Raw genomic sequence first — 22,223 nt, forward strand, 5'->3', positions numbered from 1 at the left:
TACTGCTGCAATATTGCTGTCACATGGCTTCCCAGCACCATGATAATGATTATCTCCGGTTAGTGCAGGAGAACGCCGTAAGAAAATTGTTTCCGTGCTGGATTAGAGCCACGTAACTTATTTTTGGTGGAACCAAAATATAAAACAGTAATATTTCAAGGTTAGAAATAAATAAAAAAAATTTTAAGCCGGAGTGTTCCTAGTATAATGGATCATCTTCTTCAGCATCTAACGCAGGACTGTGCAACCTCCCGCATTCCAGATGTTGTGGACTACAGCGCCCCTGATTTTACTCCAGCATGATGACTGTAAGAGCATTATGGGAGATATAGTCCACAATAATGTATACATAGTTTGGGTCAGCAGTTTCCATGCAAAGTCCATCAGCACTGACTACATAACTTGTATCCCGGAGGGCATGGTGGCTGAAGTCACACTATATGCTCCAGTTTAGTAACTCTGTAAAGTCCACCATGCTGCCTACTGACAGTATCCCAGGCTATGACAGGCCGCTTATCACACTCTGACAGGGGCCATTCACGTGTCACACACAAGGCTTTCACAACGTCAGCCTATGAGTGACGTGCGCCCCAGCCAATGGCAGCGCAGTAAACCGCTCTCGCTCCCAGTGACTCACGCGCCCTAGCACTTCAGCATAGGGCTGCCTAGATGCCGGCCAATTGGACATCCCTGAGTCCCGGGATCCAATCGCGAGTGAGCGGACTGTGATTGACAAGGCTGGGCGCCAATGGGCTGGCGGGATTGCCAGGCGGCCCAGTAGTCAGGGAAGTAGCTGTCGTGCGGACGGCTAGGGAGGCTGAAGGTGCTGGAAGGCGGTGGTAGTTGTGGTGGCAGCAGCTTCGTGTCTTTCATGTTTGATAGGAGACGGAGGGGACTGTCAGGTGTGAGGAGTGGACACACCACAGCGAGGTGAGACTTGGACTGGGCAGCAGGTTTCAGCTCTCTCACACAAGCCTTGTAAACCCTCTCTGTATTCTGTACAATGGGGAATAAAAAGGATATATATATATAAAATATAGAAACACACACTCACTGTATGTATAGATATATAGTTTGATTTTATACATTTTACTATATAGCAAATAATAATAAATATGCAATCAGTTCTAATGGAAATTTAAACCAATGAAGTGATTATGTCATCTCAGGTCTGCTCCTTTTTATTATTGTCCTCCATTCAGGTGATTTTTTTTTTTAATCAATCATTTATTTTTATTGGGTAGTATAAAATTCTATTCTCAGAATAGCACTATTCACAAATAGAATGTTGGCAACAACGAACCCACCTGCAGCTGAGACCTGCTATGGTATCACTATTCTTCTAGTTATAACCTGTGGAGATCACCCCTTTCTCTTCATTCAATCTCAAATTAATTCCCATCAGCCCGTGTCTTATTCTTTCCCTGCCTTCGGTAATGCTGAAAGAATAGAATTATGTCATACATTTCAGGTCCTCTATGCCTTGTGTCATTATGTTTTGTGGCTCTAATCTTACGTTTGACAGTTGGCAGGGCAACTGCTAATAGGTAATGTATATAAAAGAAAACCCCACAAGGGTATAATGTTGTTGTTGGTAATATGGGGATCTGTGCTATGCATTCAGATATTGTTTTTGTGGTTTAATTGCAGGTAAACCTGTTTGAATGTCTTATGCCTCGTTTCCACTGAGCGGATCGGTTCGGGTCGGTACAGTTTGGAAGGTTTAGAATGGACCAGCACCCAAAATAGCGAACCGTACCGTACCGAACCGAACCGATCCGCTCAGTGGAAACGAGGCATTAGAGAGGAACTATACATTTGTTTTTGTCTAAAGAGGAAATGTAAAGTACAAGATGAGAATACTTGTGTCACAACTTTATCTATTACTTGTTTTAGCTTTTTTTTTCTTCCTGTTTAATATTTAGTGTATCAAATGGCATAACATTAGAATAGACTGGAAACAAAATGGCACAGGTCAAGTAGTTTTTCCCATTATTCCTGGGTTACAAGTACATTTGGGATGCACACAATTTGTGACTATTTCACAATTTGTGAAAATTAAATAAATAAAAAACAAACAAAAAAACCTTGTAGTTTTAATGTGGGTGAGGATCATAGACACCGCTGAAAGTTATAACAAAGTTTTATTTATTTTTTAAAAAATGTTTTAACTGACAAATTCACCATAAAATATGTCACATATAAGTGTGATGAAATGTAAGTATCTCATAGAGTAACTTGGGAGTATGCAGATATAAGAAAGTGGAATTGTAGCAGACCCAAAGTTCTACATGTTATCTTCATTGCAAGATGATAGTTGTGTGGTGATAAGTATCTTTAGAATCTGGTATTTGTAATATATGACTCACAGGGATGTATGTAACTGTATGCTGTTCATCTGTGTTTGTGTGGTGCTGGTGAATATGTATGATTGCATATTCAACTGAAACAACATTTGAATTTTCAGGACTGCACCAACTAACATTTTTAATAAATGGTGGGGACTGCTTTGATTAAGATAAAGAATCAAAATATGGATTTCAATCTATTTTCTTTGATCTTTCATACAGTTGTAAACAAAAAACCTTTCCTTTTAGCACTGACACTGTTGTTCAGTATTTTGTTTTCTTCTGCGTCATCAGTGATGGTTATCATTTGACAGTGGATCTGCCATTTCTTAAATTTCCATGATGCCTTAAGGGAAACGACAATGTTACAAATGTAAACAGGTTTTTTTTTTTTTTCGTTTTTTTATTTCTTTTAACCCCTTAAGGACCAAACTTCTGGAATAAAAGGGAATTATGACATGTCACACATGGCATGTGTCCTTAAGGGGTTAAAGGAATATTGAATCACTAGGAATACAAACCTGCATCTTTTTACGCTGCTTATCTCTCTGCCACCAGCGATGTCTTGGAAGAAGCATCTTCACCAATGTCCAATCCAGTGCTGCTCCTACATGAGCATTAGGGACCTTAAAGGGATCCTACAGTTCTAGGAATATAAATTTGTATTCCTAACATTATAGTGCCCTCTTGCAGCACATAGTTTTAAAAACAACTTTTATTAACTCAGCATATTCCAGCGCCGATGTGCCTTGCTGCTCCGCCTCTTCCGACGTCATCCGACAATGTGACTTAATGCATTGCAGGGTGACTTAATGCATTAGGCTCTCCCCATTGGAAAGCACAGCTTCAATGTTTTCCTATAGGGCTTAACTGATGCTGGATGCCCTTATGCAGAGAGTGAGGACGTCCAGTGTCCTTTTGGGGAACTGAAGTCATGTAAAATCCTAGAAGTGCCTTTAGTGGCTGTCTGATATACAGCCATGAGAGGCAGTCTTAGTCCTGCAATGTAACTGCAGTTTTCTCTGTTTTACATTGCAGGACAATGTGGTACAGGGACAGTGCACCCAGACCACTGCAACGAGAGGGTGCCTATATTGTTCCTTTAAGCATGTGCGTGGCAAACATCCTCCTAGCAAAGCATTGAATAGCTTATTTCCTATGGAGACTTTTGTGTCAAGGGACAAAGTTTAACTAGATCGGTGGCATGGAAGCACCTCTAGTGGCTCTCAATATGAGGAAGATTTAACCCTGCAATGCAACAATTGCATTTATTAAAAACTGCCATGTTTTAAATTGAAGGGTTACAAAGCCAGGACTTTTTCAATGAAATAAAGAAATTGAATTCACCTTTCATCAATTGCATTTCCATTCTTGCCATGGCCACTACTGTGACCCCCGGCTTGGTTTATAATTCTTGATAATCTCATCTAATCCATACAGAAGCATTGGGGGCCTATTGTGCGTGTGTGGCGATCGCTGTTCTTTAACAGTCAGTATCTCCTCATAGAGATGAATTATACCAATGCGTCTCTATGGGGAGCGTTCTTCATGCTGAATGTGAGAATGCCACTTCAACAAATATTGCTGGACGTTGGCAGGAAGCACCTCTAGTGGCTGTCTGAGTGACTAGGGGTGTTCTAAGGGACAAATGTGATCACTGCCTTTTTCACGGAAGAGACAGTTTTTACAAGGGTGAGACTGCAGGTCCGGGCTCCTTAAACCAAAACCACTACAATAAGCTGTAGTTGTTCTCTTGCTTAGTGTCGCTTTAACCAGGTAAATAGTTTTTCTTAGAATCATGGGGATCATAATCCAAAATATCAGTGTTGCCAATGAATCTATCCCTGCCGGAGTACTGTGCCAATCGTTGCCATCCAGGTTGGATGGAATTGACAATGATGATATGGAATTGCAAATTATGCATTACCAATGTAGTTTGAAAGAGGGCTGGCTATAGGCATTGGGGCGGGATCCATTTAAAAATATATATATTTTTTTATTAAAGGGTTACTCCACCCATCACAGCCACCACAGCCCACTGTAGTGGTTATAATGTGAGGAGTACTCTGACGCTGATCTCCAGTAGTCGGGTGACCTGTTTTTCAATGATTTGCCCTCTTACCTGGGTCCCACTGGGTGCCTGGTCTACTCTCAAGCAGGTTTACAACATTCAACTTGTCCAAAGGTGTGGATATCTCTCCGAACAGCAATGCCACTGTGGACCCTTGGCTGTATGTTGATGTTTACTGTACCCAGCAGTGCTATTGATTCCTGCATTATTCTCAGGAGCTGTCCAAAAAAAACAGTCATGCATTAAAACTACAGAGGGCGATTATCTGTTCCGCCGATTATTAGAGCTGGTATTCAGCATTTACAGTTAATCCGTTATAATTTACTGATATTAAGAATAACTTACTCTTCTCTGCATTAGGAAACTATAGCAGCCAGTGAATTGATCTCACATCACCCCTTTCTGTGAGTCCCCGCATGCTCCGCTTAACTCAAGGCAGGGAGGTGAGACTGGCTGCCTGTGATAGGCGTGTGATTGCAGTTAGCATGCTCAGTTAATGCCTGATTTCTCTAAAAACTTAGTTTTTCAAAACTTTTATTGTATAGAATATTGTCAATCGCCCTGATAAGCAACAATTATTTGATATGGAACAAATTATATCGGTTGTTCCTTAATTAAAAACTCTATAAAATTGCTGCAGCTTGAAAATGTTTTTTTAATGTGGAGAGCAAAAACTAATTATAATATGACGGGTGCATAGTAAATAAATATTTAACTGTACAGTAGGGGATTTAAACCCCTTGGTCATATCCCAAACTAATGGTTATGACAGGCTAATCATATTAGTCCTTTTTATTTACATGCATTCACATTTTTTTTATTGAATTAAGTAATGTCTATTTATTTAGGATTACAAAGGACAGGTTCATGTTTACTGATCTCTTCTTTAAAGGAACCTGTCACCCAAGCCCATTTTGACGTTTCTTTATGCAGTAAATCCTTATTTTATAAACATTATATATTTTATTGCTTTTGAAAATGTTAAACTCTTACCCCTCCACCAACAGTGCTGCCATCATGCAGTGTCATGGGTATATCAGGAATGTAACCTACCCCCTGCCCCTGTTACTGCATCCCTCCTTTACACAAGATTGGTTCTGGAGAGGAATGAACTTTAATTTAAACTGAAGCTGTGATAGCTGTGATTTATTAGTTTTGATTTTAGAAGTTCTGATCGTTTTTACCATAGAGATAACAATTTAGAGTTTCCAAGTCACTCCTGGTTTTAAAAACCAAAGGAAAGCTGTGAACTTCCATGATTTTTAAAGGAGCTCTGTCCTGCCTCCCCCCCCCCCCCCCCCACCATGCTACCATGACGAGTTTGATTACTTCCCGCAGCCGTTACTAGCGATGGCTGTGGGATTAAGGCATTCATGTCGTTGCAAGACACTGTCAATGTGGGGTCTTTGGGATCCTTTACAGACTTTTGGTGTTGTACTTACTGCGCATGTGTGAGAGTATAGCACTGATGTGGGCTACAGGAGGATGAAGCAACAGACGCTGAAGATCAAAAAAGGCGGTGCCTGTGGGGACAGCATCAGCTAAATTTACTTTTGCCTCTACTGCACCCTCTATTGCCTATTAATTTAATGTTATGTTTACTTACACTCTACATTTAGCAAATATGGTTCTGTGAGATCTAGACAGTAGTTCAATGTAAAAATCCACAATGTTGAAATTTAACATAATCCTAGAACGGAGCACCTCCATCCTGGCTCCCTGCCAGTCATAAATTACAAATTGTTGTTTCCTGCAAGTTAGCATAATGAAAGGGGAAACTGAAACAATGAGAAAAAGTTATCAAAGTGTTCTTAGAACTGGTGCAAAAATGTAAAGGGGAAGGAGTCTCATGTAATATGCACGTTTTTGTTATAGAACACTTTTTGGAATAGCTCCCCTATTGATTCTCTTGTTCGCTAAGTTACACCGTGTGCCCAGACTCTGCTTGACAAAGACCTCTGAGCAGGTCGAAACGTTACTGCTCTTTAACTTCTCAACCATTAAATCTACCTGCGGCTTGAACACCTAGAGTGCCTGGAAATTTTCTTTTTGTCTGCCTGACTCTGTCTGGTGTGAACTTTATTGTGATGTCACTTGTTAAATCTTAATGTCTAGAAGAAACTATGGACATTTTTTAATGTACGTTAAAAGAGTAATGTAACTATGGATGAGCCGTGAGGTTTGGCTGTGCAAACTGAAATCTCTAGCAGTAAGTGTTTAGTACTAGTTACCATTTATCATCTTATCTATGCTACTCCTCCTGCTTTGTAAATAAGGAACTCCTTGTATCACCATTTCACAAAGCTGTGGATGCTGTGATCACGTCTCACCTTTCAGGTGGAGATAGGGTTCTGTGTTGGTCTGGGTGTACGGTGTCACCATTAGCCGCAGCTGGGAGCTCATTGCAGATAATACATGAAAGGATCGGTAGCTGTTGATTGCACAGTTAAAACAAAATTGCTGAAGGTAAGTGTGTTTGTTTTGTTGTCCGTATTTAACACTGGCTGCTTGCTGATGCTAAGGGGATCTATTTGCTAGATGGTAAATTTGTTATATTTTCATCAATTCTCTTTAGGTTCACTCCTTCAAGCTTCACTTTATACACCATCATTCGAACGCATATCACATTGGCAAAGTGCATCCGTGCTATTTTTAAATTGCCAAATTTGCAGCTATTCAAATGACAGCCAATTTAAAGTAGAAACTTTTGAAAGTAAACAAAATTGCAAAACTAAAGTGTTTTCACATACCAAACTTTTTAATTTGAAACCGATACATTTGGACATTCAACTGTCATTTGGCACATGTAGGGTTATTTACTAAGGTGCGGAGTGCTGTGAATTTAGAATTTTAAAGCAAAAGTTGCTGAGCTAGAAGCACAGCTGACTTGGGAGAATTTTTCCAATTTTGCTATTTTGGCCTTAAAGGAACACTATAGGGTCAGGAACACAAAAATGTATTCCTGACCCTATATTGTTAAAATCACCATCTGGCCCCTCTTGCCTCCCTAAATATAGTAAACTCTTACTTGTATTCAAGTCTGCAGCTGCTGGCTCTGCCCCTGCCTGCATTCTGTTTGCTGACATCATCAGAAGTGGCGGTCTAAGCCAATCACAATGCTTCCCCGTAGCATTGGCTGAGACAGTCAACGAGGGAGATCAGAGGCAGAGCCAGCACAAGTCAAACACCGTAATGGCCTATCAGCATCTCCTTATAGAGATGAATTGAATCAATGCATCTCTATGAGGAATGTGCAGTGTCTGCATGCAGAGTGTGGCCCCAGGAAGCACCTCTAGCAGCATCTGAGGAGTGGCCAGTGAAGTTATCCCTAGGCTGTTAATATAAACACTGCATTTTCTCTGAGAAGACAGTGTTTACAGCAAAAAGCCTGAAGGAAATAATTCTACTCACCAGAACAAATACAATAAGCTGTAGTTGTTCTAGTGACTGTAGTGTCCCTTTAAATTTGGAATTAACTCTGAATTCCCAACAATTGTCACACTAGTGAATTCCACTGTTGGTAAATAGAATTTGCAGTTATAAATAGTGTGTTTAAAAGTTCCTGATCAATTTTTGTAACCTATTTACTGGTCATGCAAATGCTTCAGGTTTTGTGCAGCATTAATGATTTGATAGGAAATGTCAAATCAGATGTAAAACTATATTCCTAATGCTAGATTTTTATTTTTTAATTATTACTGATATTTATATAGCGCCAGCATATTCCGTAGCGTTTTACGATATTATCAAAGGGGGAGATTTAATAATGAAACAATTACAAAAACTTCCAGGAACAATAGGTTGAAGAGGGCCCTGCTCAAACGAGCTTACAGTCTATAGGAGATGGGGCGTAAAATCCAACAGGACAGGAGGTAGCAATCAAACAAGGTGGAGTGAAGCAGAGCTGGAGGAGATAAGAGTGCTTAGGAGAGAGCAAGGGACAGGTATGTGAGGTAGACGTTACTCTAGGAGGCCATAAGCTTTCCTAAAGAGATGGGTTTTGAGGCACTTTTTAAATGATTGAAGACTAGGGGAGAGCTTGATGGTCGTAGGCAGGCTTTTCCAAAGGAAAGGAGGCACCCGTTAAAATTCCTACAAGCGTGAGTTGGCTCTAAGGGTGCGTGCAGCAGACAGGAGAGATGGGCAGAGCTGAGAGACCGAGAAGGGGCATACCTGTGGATCAGTGAAGAAATATAGGAGGGGCTAGAATTGGTCAGTGCTTTATAGGTGTGGATTAGTATCCTATAGGATACAGGAAGCCCATGTAAGGATTGTCAGAGGGGAGAGGAGCGACAGGAGAGGAAAATCAGTCTAGCTGCAGCATTCATTAGACTCTAGTGGCGCAATACAACTTGTGGGAAGACCTATTAGGAGAGGGTTACAATAATCCATGCAAGAGATTACTAGAGCATGGGTAAGCTCCTTAGTAGCATCTTGTGTAAGAAAGGGGCGGATCTGGGCTATGTTTTTAAGGTGGAATCTACAGGATTTGGTAAGAGACTGGATGTGAGGCTCAAATGTGAGGCCAGAATCAAGTATAACACAAAGACAGCGCGCTTGCAAGGATGGACTAATGTGGGTACCACTCACTTGAAGGGAGAGCGAAAGAGGGGGATCAGTATTAGGAGAAGGAGGAAAGACAAGGAGCTCAGTTTTAGAGAGATTGAGTTTCAGAAAGCGTGAGGACATCCAGTCAGAGATGGAAGAAAGGCAAGCAGTAACACGTGCAGGGGAGAGATCCGGGGAGGAGAGATGTAGCTGGGTGTCATTAGCGTACAGGTGGTAGTGGAATCAGAGTGAGGTAATAAGTTTAAGGCAGTATAAAAAGAAAATAGAAGGGGACCAAAAACGGAGCCGTGGGGGACTCCAACTAAGACAGGATGAGGGGAGGAGGTATCATTAGAAAAGACGATACTGAATAAGCGTTGGGAGAGATGAGAGGACATGGTCAACAGTGTCAAAGGCAACAGAGAGGTCAAGAAGAATTAGTGTAGAGTAGTGCCCTTTGGATTTAGCTGTGATTAGGTCGTTAGTGACTTTAATAAAATCAGTCTCAGTAGAGTGGAGGGTGGTGGAAGTTACACTGAAGAGGGTCAAGGAGAGAGTTGGAATTGAGGAAGCGAGTCAGACGGGTAAAAACAAGTCTTTCCAGAAGTTTTGAGGATAAAGGCAGGGATATTGGACGATAGTTAGAAGGGGAGGACGAGTCAAGAGATTATTTTTTTTTCATTTATTTTTTTAAGATGGGTACTACAGTAGCATGTTTGAGGGCAGCAGGAACAACACCAGAAGAAAGAGAGCAGTTGAAGATGTGTGTTAAGGAAGGCACAAGACAAAAGGAGAGAGAACTGATCAGGTGAGACGGGACAGAATCAAGCGGGCAAGTGGTGGGTCGAGAGGAAAGGAGATGTAGTGTATCTCTGCCCTGCTCCTGAGGTTGAAAAGGTTGTATATCTCCTTTTAACACTTACAGCGCCAAGGTCCCTTGGTGCTGGTTCCGTCTTTTCTGATGTTGCTGGGGGAAAATGCGCTTGTACGGTGCGCATTAGGCATTCCCTATAGGAAAGCATTGAATCAATGAGATGAATTGGTCTGGGTCCCTTTCATCATTTGCGAGACTAATGCAGTTAGTAGCTCATATTCTGCATGATTTTATCCTACCCAAGGCCACTCCTGTGTTAATCATGTGTAAACCATGGAGCATCAAGGGTAATGCATGACTGCCTAAATCTTTAAAAAAAAAAAAAATGATTTAATGTTTTTTCCATCAAATAACACGTGCATGGAAACATTTTTTTTTGAGCTTATCATAGTTTTCAAGCACCATTGTAAGCAATATATCTGTGCAGAGTCCACTACAATGTAAAGAGCAACCTAGCTCCTAACCTTTTTTGCTGGCTCCTAAATTCCAAGCAAATTTATCAAGCCCTGGTTTACAGCAAAAAGCCTGCAGGGATTAACTATATTCACCAGCACAACTACATTAACCCCTTAAGGACCAAACTTCTGGAATAAAATAGAATCATGACATGTCACACATGTCATGTGTCCTTAAGGGGTTAAAGGGACACTGTAGGCACCCAGACCACTTCAGCTCATTGGAGTGGTCTGGGTGCCAACTCCCACTACTCCTAATCCTGCAAGTGTAATTATTGCAGTTTTTTATAAACTGCAATAATTACCTTGCAGGGTTAACTCCACCTCTAGTGGCTGTCTATTAGACGTCCACACGCTATGCATGGGGATCTCCTGCGTCAGATTGTTCCCTATAGAAAAGCATTGAATAATAGTTTCTTATGGGGAAATCCTGATGCGAGCGCGGTCATTGCCACGCCATGCGCATTAGGTCTCCTCTGCTGGCTGACGCGGAGAGTGGGCAGAGGTTTAGGCTCACGGGAGGGGACACCTCAGAAATCTATAGTGACAGGAAAGCTGCTTTGTTTTCCTGGCACTATAGAATCCCTATAAGTTGTAGTTGTTTTGGGGACTATAGTGTCCCTTTAACTTATTACCTGGGTCCACCAAGCACTGCTCTCCGCTTCCACTACAGCCTTTAGAGAGCCAAAAGCTCTCTGTCTGAGTTAAGCCCAGATTGTTTGTGCTAGGGCTTTGTTCCCTTGGGTGTAGGACACTAAAGTGTGTAGCTGCATATTTAGATTTATTGTACCAAATAGTTTTTTAAAAATAGCATTATTTATATTCAAAAGGGTATCTTTCACTATTTTTATCTCTTTTGTATGCCTTTTTTAGTGCTCTTATTATTACCTAAATTTTAACATTCTAAACACATTGGGGTTATGTATAAAATATTTCCAATTTCAGTATTCATGAATTATTTAAACCTCATATTTCAGACTCATATTTACTAAGACAACTCTTACAATAGATAAAACAAATATTGCAAGATCTAGAATTACAGTGAAAACCATTACTTTCATTTCCTTCCTTTTTGTGACTTTTTGTACCAGCCATCGGACCCTGATAGAAAAAAACCTTGTCCTCTTCATAGACAGAGTATACCCTTCAATACTGGAATTTATTTAATTTTAAGAGTTATTATTCAATTTTCCTTTCTGCGTGTCTGATAATCACTTCATTATGCTTTTGGCTAAATTGTTTCTATGTATTTTGTGCCTCAAAGCCACAGATCGTGTGTATATGCAAAATAATATCACTGATCTTACTGTTCTACCCACTCTAGCAGCATAAGCCAGCTCCAAAGCAGGTGCATCGTCTTCTCATAATCTACCTGTGTATCATTCCACCATTCAATTAACTTACCAATGTATCTTTATCATTGACAAAAATAGCAGGTTAGATATATATATTTTCCTGGCATATAGTGGCAGTACAATAGGGATGTACTCTTCCCATAGGCAAGCATCTGAAAGAAATCAATTAACATAAAAAGTTCCTCCCCTTACCAGGTATAAGAGACCCTGCAGCCTTAGGACCTCAGTTCTCTTTCTTGTTCCAACAGGAACGGTCGGCATCTGGAAGATGGAGAGCAGTGGTGAGGCACATGTGTTGCTGCCAGGGGGATCCGGCCTGATAGCCTCCCGGGTGGAGCGCTGAACGGCCATTGGACATCCTGCAATTACGGAGGCAGGTATGAAAAGCCTGCGAATCCCTGCCCATCGGAGGAGCATGCGCACAGCAGTGGAACGTACGCCTGGGTGGTTTTGCGTTCCACCGGAGTTCCGACCGCGCTATCGCGCATGCGCGGTCTGAACTCCCCTAAAAATTGCGCCAAATTTAAAGTAAGCTGCCTATATATGCTGTGCAGATCTGTCTGTCAGCATGGATGCTTGACAGTGATGATCTCCCGTGTCACCAGCCCCCACACACGGGTCAGAGGTTTTAGAGGTAGGATCCTGATGGCTTCTATTCTTTAAAACTTTCTAGATAGAATGATTAAAGTAGAATTCAAATATTTTTTCAAATTTGTGTATTACAGATATGTCTAGCCCTGTTTCTACGGATAATATGGATAAAGACAAGGTTCCTACTCCTGTTTCTAAAAAAGCCAGTTCCAAGTCTAAACATCTCTGTTGTAGTGAATGCTCCACTCCTTTGCCAGATGGGTTCAAGAGGAAAATCTGTAATAATTGCTCCTCATTATCGCTAGAAAAATCAAAGCAGCAAGAAATTAAGTCTTTTTTGTCTTGGTTTCAGGATAATCTAGCCCAAACCTTTGAGTCTTTTAAAGAAACAGCTCAGACTTCTCCAGTTAAACCTAATAAACAGAGAGCTAAAAGGAAGAGGACACCTTCTGGTTCAGAACTCTCTTCTGGGGAATGTTCCTTTTCGGATTCAGAATCCTCTAACGAATCTTCTGATAATGAAGTGGGGTTTCCTCGTGACGAGCTGAGGAAATTTATTAAAGAGGTTACTATGGTCCTTGCTGATGAGACAGCAGATAAAACCAGGAGTAATTTTTTTCCAATCCAACAAAAGATGCTGGATTTAATTTTCAGGGAATGGAAGAACCCAGAGAAAAGAGCCTTTATTTCCAGTCATTTTAAAAGTATTGTTAAAATACAGGAGGATGATAAATGGGAGAATTTACCAGTAGTTGATGTACAAGTTGCGCAATTGTCTAAAAAAAAAACTACTTTACCTATTGGGGAGATTTCTGAAAGACCCTATGGATAAGAGCTGAAACTTCCAGCAGATGGGCTCATCAGGCAGCAGGTTTTCAGGCAAAAGCTGCATTAGCCGGAGCTTCAGTAGCAAGAGCTCAGAATCTTTGGCTGAATACCTTGGAAGAAGGTCTGGGTGATACCAGGACAAAGACCTGTCCCTCCTATTCCAAAATTTGAGGTTGTCAAATGAGTATCTTATGGATATTGTTGCGGAGGTGATTAAACTATCAGCTCGTATCATGGGTTTGTCATCTGTAACCCGAAGGGCACTGTGGCTTAAGGCCTGGGCAGCAGACACTGCTTCAAAAGCTGCATTATGTGAACTTCCCTTGGAGAAGAAAAAGTTGTTTGGGTCTCCCCTAGAAGAATTGGTACGACTAATGTCAGAAACTAAAAAGGCCTTGCCCCAGGACAGAAAGTATTTTTGGAAGCCCAGGTACAAACATTTCCAATTAAGGCATTGGAGGGGTTTTCAAGATAAACCCAGGGGTTTTCGTCAACAAAAGAGATATCAGAAGTTTGACACTCACAAAGACAAGACTGACAGAAACAAACGGTTCTGACGCCATCAGAGTAGGAGGAAGGTTACAGAAATTCGTTCACAAATGGAGAGAAACAACTACAAATCCATGGGTTTTGAATATAATCCAAAATGGTTACCGAATAGAATTCTTGGATTCTCCAAGGTCAAATTTCCTTGTCTCCTCCTACCAGTCAAAATTAAAAAACCAAGCCATTTTTACCGCCACTGTTTCCCTTTTAAGAAAGGGTGTTATAGAAAGGGTTCCAAATTCTCAAGTTTATCAAGCGGTATACTCCCGCTTGTTCCTTGTTCCAAAACCAGACATGTCTTTTCGCCCAATTTTAGATCTAAAATCCCTAAACAAACTCGTTTCTTATCAACATTTCCGAATGGAAACAATGGAGTCTGTCACTCATATTCTTCGAAGAGGAGATTTTATGGCCACCTTAGATCTAAAGGATGCCTATCTGCATGTTCCTATGGATGTGAGCTCAAGAAGATACCTCAGGTTTGCTATAAAGAAAGGAAAGAATATCCATCATTTTCAGTTCAAGGCTCTCCCGTTCGGGCTAGCCTCAGCACCCAGGATTTTTACAAAGATCCTCACGCCAATCACTGCACTTTTAAGGCTACAGGGTATCACAATCGTACCATATTTGGACGACTGGTGGATAAAAGCAGATACAAGAACCACGCTGAATTCAGATGTGGCCTACACTCTAAAAATCCTGGAAAAACATGGGTGGATTATAAATCTAAAAAAAGTCACATCTTACGCCTTCAAAGTCCATCCTATTTTTAGGGTTTTTGATCAATTCAGACACCCTGTCAATTCATCTTTCAATCAAGAAGAAGATAAAGAAGTTGATATCGAAACTTCTCCAGGTATCAGAATGTTCCGTAAGAAAAGGCATGCAGGTTTTGGGTCATCTGACCTCTACGATTCCAGCAGTAAAATGGGCCAGAGCGGAATCAAGGCCCTTACAATGGGAAATACTTACACAATGGTCAAAAAGGAAGAAGACTTGGATGTAATCATGTGTATATCAAATCATACAAAAGAAAGAATCTCTTGGGGGCTGCAGGAAAAATTCCTTACATAAGGCCGGTCCTTTCACCTAAGATCCTGGGTAGTAATTTCAACAGATGCATCAAAAACAGGTTGGGGAGCTCACCTAGGTTATCACTTAAGACAGGGTGTTTGGTCAAAAGATGAAACAAAGGAATCGTCAAATTTCAGAGAAATGCTAGCAGTCCTCTACGCCCCTCAAGAGTTCGAAGTTTTCATTTTCAGGAAAGCTGTAAAGATCCAGTCGGACAATCAGACTACCGTGTCCTACCTGAACAAACAAGGCGGTACAAAAGTAAAAAAATTGTACCTTCTTTGCTCTCGAATTATGTCCTGGGCACAGTACCATCTGGAAGACCTTTCCGCTGTTCACATTCGGGGGGTAGACAACATTGTTGCAGACGATTTGAGCAGATCAAAATGGTCCCAGAACGAGTGGTCACTCAATCAAGTAGTCTTTGCTCAGCTGGTGTGGAGATTCGGCCTTCCAGTTATAGACCTTATGGCAAGAAAATCAAATGCAAAAGTAAGAGCGTTTGCCTCCCTTTTCAGGATAGACAGGCCTCTGGTAATAGACGGTCTTTCAATCCAGTGGGAATTTCCCCTTGCTTACATTTTTCCCCCGTTAAGCTTAATTCCGAGAATTCTTCACAAAGTGTCTGCGGATCAGGCACGTCTCCTGGCCATACTGCCGAACTGGCCAAATCGCAGCTGGTTCTCTGGTTTGAGAAATATGACTTTAACGTACTGGACTCTTCCGGTTACGCCGAATCTTCAGGAAAACGCGGATGTCCCAGTGGAAGTATTGGAGATGTTCAAATTGACAGCTTGGCTGCTGCAAGGCTGATTCTGCATCATAAGGGTATTAAAAAAAAGAGAGGTTTCAATTGCTTTTAAACTCCACTAGGAGCTCTACCTCTTCTATATACTTGAAGATTTGGACAAGATTTCTTCACTGGTGCATTACTAAAGATTGCATTAGATCCCATCCGTCTGCTGACACAATCCTTCATTTTTTGCAAGATGGTCTTGAACAGGGTTTTAGTCGGTCTACCCTCAAGATCCAAGTTTCTGCTCTGTCATTTTTTGGTAAAGAATTGGGCTTCTAATCCTCTCATTAGGAGATTTTTTTTAAAGCAGTAAGGATCTTAAAGCCTCCTATAAAAGTCTGGTTTCCCTCTTGGGATTTGTCCTTAGTTTAAAAATTTCTTTGTTCTCAATGAGCCACTAGAAAATGCCTCTTTGAAGAATGTGTCCCTAAAATCCTTGTTTCTAGTAGCAATTACTTTAGCTAAGAGAATTGGAGAACTGCAGGCGCTGTCCTCTTCGCCTGACTTTACGAAGTTTTATCCGGATAAAGTGGTTATGTTCCCTAAGCCTTCATTTCTTCCGAAAATCATCTCCTCTAAAGTTATCAACCAACCTATTTGTCTGCCTTCCTTCATTGGTCCGGCTAAGCCGGATTAGGAATTTGATTGGAACCTACTGGATGTAGGGAGGTCGCTTAAAATCTACTTAGAACGCTCCTCTACATCATTTTTTTTCGTGAATTTCTTTGGAAAATTCAAAGGTCAAGTTGCATCCAAAGCCACTTTGGCAAGATGGTTGGTAGAGGTTATAAAGTTGGCTTATTCTTTATCGAACCTTCCTATACCTGCTTCCTTGAAAGCACATTCCACTAAAGCCATGGCTACGTCTTGGGCCGAAAAAGCATGTGCATCTCCGGAAGAGATATGTAAAGCAGCTACCTGGTCTTTCAACACCTTTGTGAAGCATTACAGACTAGACGTATTCTCTGCCTCTGACGCTGAATTCGGGCACAAGGTGTTACAAGCTGTTTTGGACTAATTCCCGCCCTTACTTGGGATCTCGATATATTCCTATTGTACTGCCACCATATGCCCGGAAAAACTGCAATTTTACTCACCGTAAATTCATTTTTCCTTAATATGGTGGCAGTACAGCACACCCTCCCTTTATCTAATTAATAAAAAGTTTTTTGAGGTTTTTGTGGTTCCACTGTGGTTTTCTTGACACGTACTGAGGTCCTAAGGCTGCAGGGTCTCTTATAGGGGAGGAACTTTTTATGTTAATTGATTTCTTTCAGATGCTTGCCTATGGGAAGAGTACATCCCTATTGTATTGCCACCATATAAAGGAAAAAGGAATTTACGGTGAGTAAAATTGCAGTTTTTTTTTTATTTCTTCTCCCAAAATGTTGCTGTTTGACCCCAAGCTTTCTTAAATAATTGACAAGGCTCTTATTAAAGTATAGAAAGATTTGTTTGTGGTTTGTGGTGACGTCTGGGGAGGAGCAGATGCCCAGTGCCGAGGAACATCAGCGCTGAGATCAGGTAAGTAAATAAAGGATTTATAACCCGGGTGGGGCGAGGTAGAGGGAGCTATAGTGCCAGGAATACAGCTTTCTAGCTCTTTAAAATTCCTTGCATTGCATGTATGTTCAGCAGTATTTCAGCTCCTATTTGGGTTTAGTTATTTTTTTGGCATTAAACCTAATGCTTGAACAGGAAGGCTATATACCTGTCACACAAATCTGCCACTCACAATGGTAGAAAAAATTGTCAAACAAAATGTGGCAAGTTTGCCAATCGTGCCAGGGCATAAATGGGTGAATTTTGGAAATGCTACCAAAAAGTCACTTTATGTATACATAACTCATTGTGTTCATCTTTTGATTTGTTTTTCCCCTTTTATAGGATATGTTTTTGCTTTTACGCGTTTACAGTGTTAGGCACAAATGAGTGTATTCGCATGTGCAACACCATGTTTGGGTGAGTGCGGATTAGTAAGGAAACAGACCAGGTGTAGAGGGCTTCTCTCCACTGCATGGAGCTCCCACTGAGCAGTAAAGTCTCTTAAAACCTCGTACTGCTAGGTTTATGATATGAATAATAGGCAATGCGTTTTACCAATATGTTACACACCGCAACATGGAAATGTGACGGCTTTTACAGTTTCTTGCTATGTCCCCTAAACATTGATCTGATTCAGTCCTTTCTGCCGTCAGTAAATTTGCAGCTTACTGCAGGCAAATTTTAGCCAATGAACAGAACTACAGATGTAACGAGGAATAAATCCTACCTATTCAAATCACAATTTAGCAGACATCTAGCTCCCATAGATTTGTCTGCCATTAAACACACAAGTTATTGATGACCATTTAAAGTAACTATAGTTCAGCCACAGAAACGTGCACATTTAAATATTCCTTTTAATCAAGAATGGTATGTTAATGGTTAAATTGGTACCAAGGGAAAAACACCGTAACTTAACTTTTTATTTGAACACTTAAAGTGTGTGTGTTATCATTTAAATACCATTTGTTGACTGGAAACACTTCTACGCCCTGTTTCCAACCAAGTCATGCTGGACTCTGGAAGACCTGTTTTTTGTGTAAATATACAACACGTACATTAAATGACAAAAACACCTCTGCTAGTAAGTCGTCTTCTACGTAAAACTTGTATATAAAATGCAAGAAACAAGTGAGGTTAACCTATATAAAAATACTGTGTCACACTGTGTTGTCAATGTGCATGCACTTTAAATATACAAAAATTACATTACTGTGTTCATGTTCTCGTCTTTTAATAAGATATATTTTTCTCTTCTTTGTTCTTTCTAAATTTTGAAATGATGATGACCGTGGCATTATATTAAGAATCCAATAATTGCTTTGTAACCTTAGAGAGGATTAAATGCATTATCATGACATGTTTAGATTTCATACAAGGGATTTACTGAGTAAATGTCAATAGTTTTTTTTTTTTCCTTAGATCGAGTTGACCTTATTGTAAACGTTGCGTATTCACCTGTTTTGCTTAAATTCAGAAGATAAATACTTAAAAACCGGTAAGTAGATATTATTGTTAATTAATTTTTGTATATGTATACCCAGGTCTCCCCTTTGTCACGAGGGACAAATCTGGTGGCAATGAGTACTACACACATCTGTATAAATTAGTGTGGCTAAACTATAATTAAACACACCTATGCTTTTGTACTAGGATTTTGTAAACCTTGGACGTCCTAATGAAAATCGTGAGGGCGTCCAATGTCATTTCACGGAGTTAAACTCTGTGAGAAGCCAGGAATCGCCTCTAGTGGCTGTGTTAACCCTGCAATGTAAACATTGTAGTTTACTGGAACCAAAGCCCCCCTTCTCCCCAGTTCAGCTGCTGTACAACTCAAATCCGTTTGGATGGCAGTGAAATGTGAACGTGCTGGTCTCTGCCACCTCCAACATTCACATGTACATGATTGCTATGTAATTCTAAGAATAAAGCTGCATTATGCAGGGTGGGAAAAAGGTGACTAGGCTTTGGGTTTAGGTTTGGTAAAACTGAAGGATTGCATTCAAAATGCTATGCCTTAACTCCAATAAGCTGTAGTGCCAGTGCTAAGTGTCCCATTAACCTCTGGTGATAGCTCTGATACTGCTGGTCCAAACATTATAAACCAATAGAAGGGAAAGTAATCTGAACTAATATAACATGGCCTCTGCAAAAAAAAATCAGTAGTTAAATAGTGTAAAGAGACAGTGAGCAATGTCAGAACACTAAATGCTACCTGAATTCTAGATTCAGTGTTTATATTTAGCTACAAGGATTTCATTAAAATTATGTGAGCAGTTGGGCCAATATACTTTTGCCCAAGGGACTAAAACCTTTTAGAACTGAAAAATGTATGTATCAAAGATTACCTTTTTATAAACAAAAGTATTGTTCCTCCTAGATTTACCAGAAAGTAAAGCTCCTCTGTGTCTTTATTCTCAGCTCTGCCTGTTAGTAGTTAGTGGCCTGGGAGTTCTGGTTGCTATGATTCACTGCTGTCAGTAAGCAGTCCCAGCTTGCCTTCCACAGCTTTAAGATGAACTTCAGTGCCCCATCTCAAGAGAGCATTAGCCTGCAGCAAAAAAACAAACTGGTTTCTATCTAAACAACTCTCTACTTTATTTTAAAATTGTATTTCAGTTTGTTTATACACTGATCAGCCACAACATTAAAACCACTGATAGGTGAACTGAATAATATTGATCATATCATTACAATAGCATTTGTCAAGGGGTGGGATATATCAAGCAGCAAGTGAACAGTCGGTTTTTGAATTTCATGTGCTGGAAGCAGGAAAAATGGGCAAGTCAAAAAGAGTGACTTTGACAAAGGGCCAAATCGTGTTGGCTAGATGACTGGAACAGAGCATCTCCAAAATGACAAGGGTGTCCCTGGTATGCAGTAGTAAATACCTACCAAACATGTTGCAAGTAAGGACAAACGGAGAACTGGCGTCAGGTTTAATGGGCACCCGAGGCTCATTGAATGTCATGTGTATAACATTTGCTCTGCCAGTGCCTCTGTACTAGAAATCGGGCATATCCACATTCACTGCCTCCATCATTCATATAGTAAGTCCTTGGACTATGTCAGTTTACTGTGACTTTGCGCATAGAAACATAAAATGTGACGGCAGATAAGAACCATTCCGCCCATCTAGTCTGTCTAATTTTCTTAATACTTTCATTAGTCCCTGGCCTTATCTTATAGCTAAGACAGCTTTATGCCTATCCCATGCATGCTTAAACTCCCTCACTTTGTTAACCTCTACCACTTCTGCTGGAAGGCTATTCCATGCCTCAACTACCCTCTCAGTAAAGTATTACTTCCTGATATTATTTTTAAACCTTTGCCCCTCTAATTTAAGACAATGTCCTCTTGTTGTGGTAGTTTTTCTTCTTTTAAATGTATTCCCTATATGTATTTAAATGTGTCTCTCATATCCCCCCTGTCTCGTCTTTCCTCCAAGCTATACATGTTAATATCCTTTAACATTTCCAGGTAAGTTTTATCCTGCAATCCATGAACCAGTTTAGTAGCTCTTCTCTGAACTCTCTCTAAGGTATCAATGTCCTTCTGAAGATATGGTCTCCAGTACTGTGTACAGTACTCCAAGTGAGGTCTCACCAGTGTTCTGTACAATGTCATGAGCACTTCCCTCTTTCTACTGCTAATGCCTCTCCCTATACAACCAAGCATTATGCTAGCATTTCCTGCTGCTCTGTTACATTGTCTGCCTACCTTTAAGTCATCAGAAATAATCACCCTAAATCCTTTTCCTCAGATGTTGAGGTTAGGACTCTATCAAATATTCTGTACTCTGCCCTTGGGTTTTTACATCCATGATGCATTATCTTGCACTTATCCACATTAAATGTCAGTTGCCACAACTCTGACCATTTTTCTAGTTTACCTAAATCATTTGCCATTTGGCTTATCCCTCCTGAAACATCAACCCTGTTACATATCTTAGTATCATCAGCAAAAAGACATACCTTACCAACAGCTTCTGCAATATCATTTATAACAATATTAAAGAGAATGGGTCCAAGTACAGATCCCTGAGGTATCTCCTGGTGACAAGCCCATGCTTTGAATATACTCCATTGACTACAACCCTCTGTTGCCTGTCACTCAGCCACTGTCTTAGCTGACTTACCCCTGAAATGTAGTTAATCGTGGCTAGGCACTGGCTGCTAAGCAGGAACTGGATTACTGGTTAGAGAACAGAAACCTTGTCAGATGAACCATGCAAGACTTACTGAGATCTCTGTAGAAGTAAAGACCACTACAGGCTGGGTCAGCAACAATATTTAAAAAGTGCTAGAACAATATAGGAACCATATTCTTGTAACATCAGAAAGTTAATGGAGCTGATATCAAAATCAGATTACCTAGGAAAGTTCCTTACAATTCAAATGGCCAGCATGTGACTTCACACATCCTTGTCTGTGTCCTTAACACAGCCCTTGCATGCATCTTGAAATCAGTAAGGATGGAAGAGGTGCTTGCCCAGTTTGCTGGGTGAGTGGGACTCTGTCTTTACCAGATCAAATGTAACATTTTAGTTACCATATATACTCGAGTATAAGCTGACCCGAATATAAGCCGAGGCCCCTAATTTTACCCCAAAAAACTCGGAAAACTTATTGACTCGAGTAGAAGACTAGGGTGGGAAATACAGCAGCTTCTGGTAAATTTCTAAATAAAATTAGATCCTAAAAAAATTATATTGAATATTTATTTACAGTGTGTATATAATGAGTGCAGTGTGTGTGTATATGAGTGCAGTGTGTGTGTATATGAGTGCAGTGTGTGTGTATATGAGTGCAGTGTGTGTGTATATGAGTGCAGTGTGTGTGTATGTGAGTGCAGTGTGTGTGTGTATGTGAGTGCAGTGTGTGTGTGTATGTGAGTGCAGTGTGTGTGTGTATGTGAGTGCAGTGTGTGTGTGTATGTGAGTGCAGTGTGTATGTGAGTGCAGTGTGTGTGTGTATGTGAGTGCAGTGTGTGTATGAGAGTGCAGTGAGTGTGTGTGTGTGTGTGTGATGCAGAGCCTTGATGGGGGGTGGGCATTTTTAATATTTGTTATTATTATTATTTTAATTTTTTTGTTGTTGTATTATTTATTTTTATTGATATTTTTATTATTAATAATTTATTTTTTTCGTCCCCCCCTCCCTGCTTGATACATGGCAGGGAGGGGGGCTCTC

At 40.5% G+C, this 22,223-nt stretch overlaps 1 protein-coding gene across 2 annotated transcripts in view; it reads left to right on the forward strand.

Moving 5' to 3' along the window:
- The first annotated feature begins 811 nt into the window (after positions 1 to 811).
- ABHD2 (abhydrolase domain containing 2, acylglycerol lipase) overlaps positions 812 to 22,223 on the forward strand; it is a 48,081-nt gene continuing 26,669 nt past the window's right edge. Inside the window, exons 1-2 of one of the 2 annotated variants that reach the window (XM_063445638.1) lie at positions 812 to 930; positions 18,454 to 18,533. The gene's annotated coding sequence lies outside the window, so the exon portion shown is untranslated. The remainder of the gene's footprint in view (positions 931 to 18,453; positions 18,534 to 22,223) is intronic. The other variant, XM_063445637.1, reaches the window with a different exon arrangement.

Source organism: Pelobates fuscus, chromosome 3, assembly GCF_036172605.1.
Source record: "Pelobates fuscus isolate aPelFus1 chromosome 3, aPelFus1.pri, whole genome shotgun sequence".
Classification (NCBI taxonomy): Eukaryota; Metazoa; Chordata; class Amphibia; order Anura; family Pelobatidae; genus Pelobates; species Pelobates fuscus.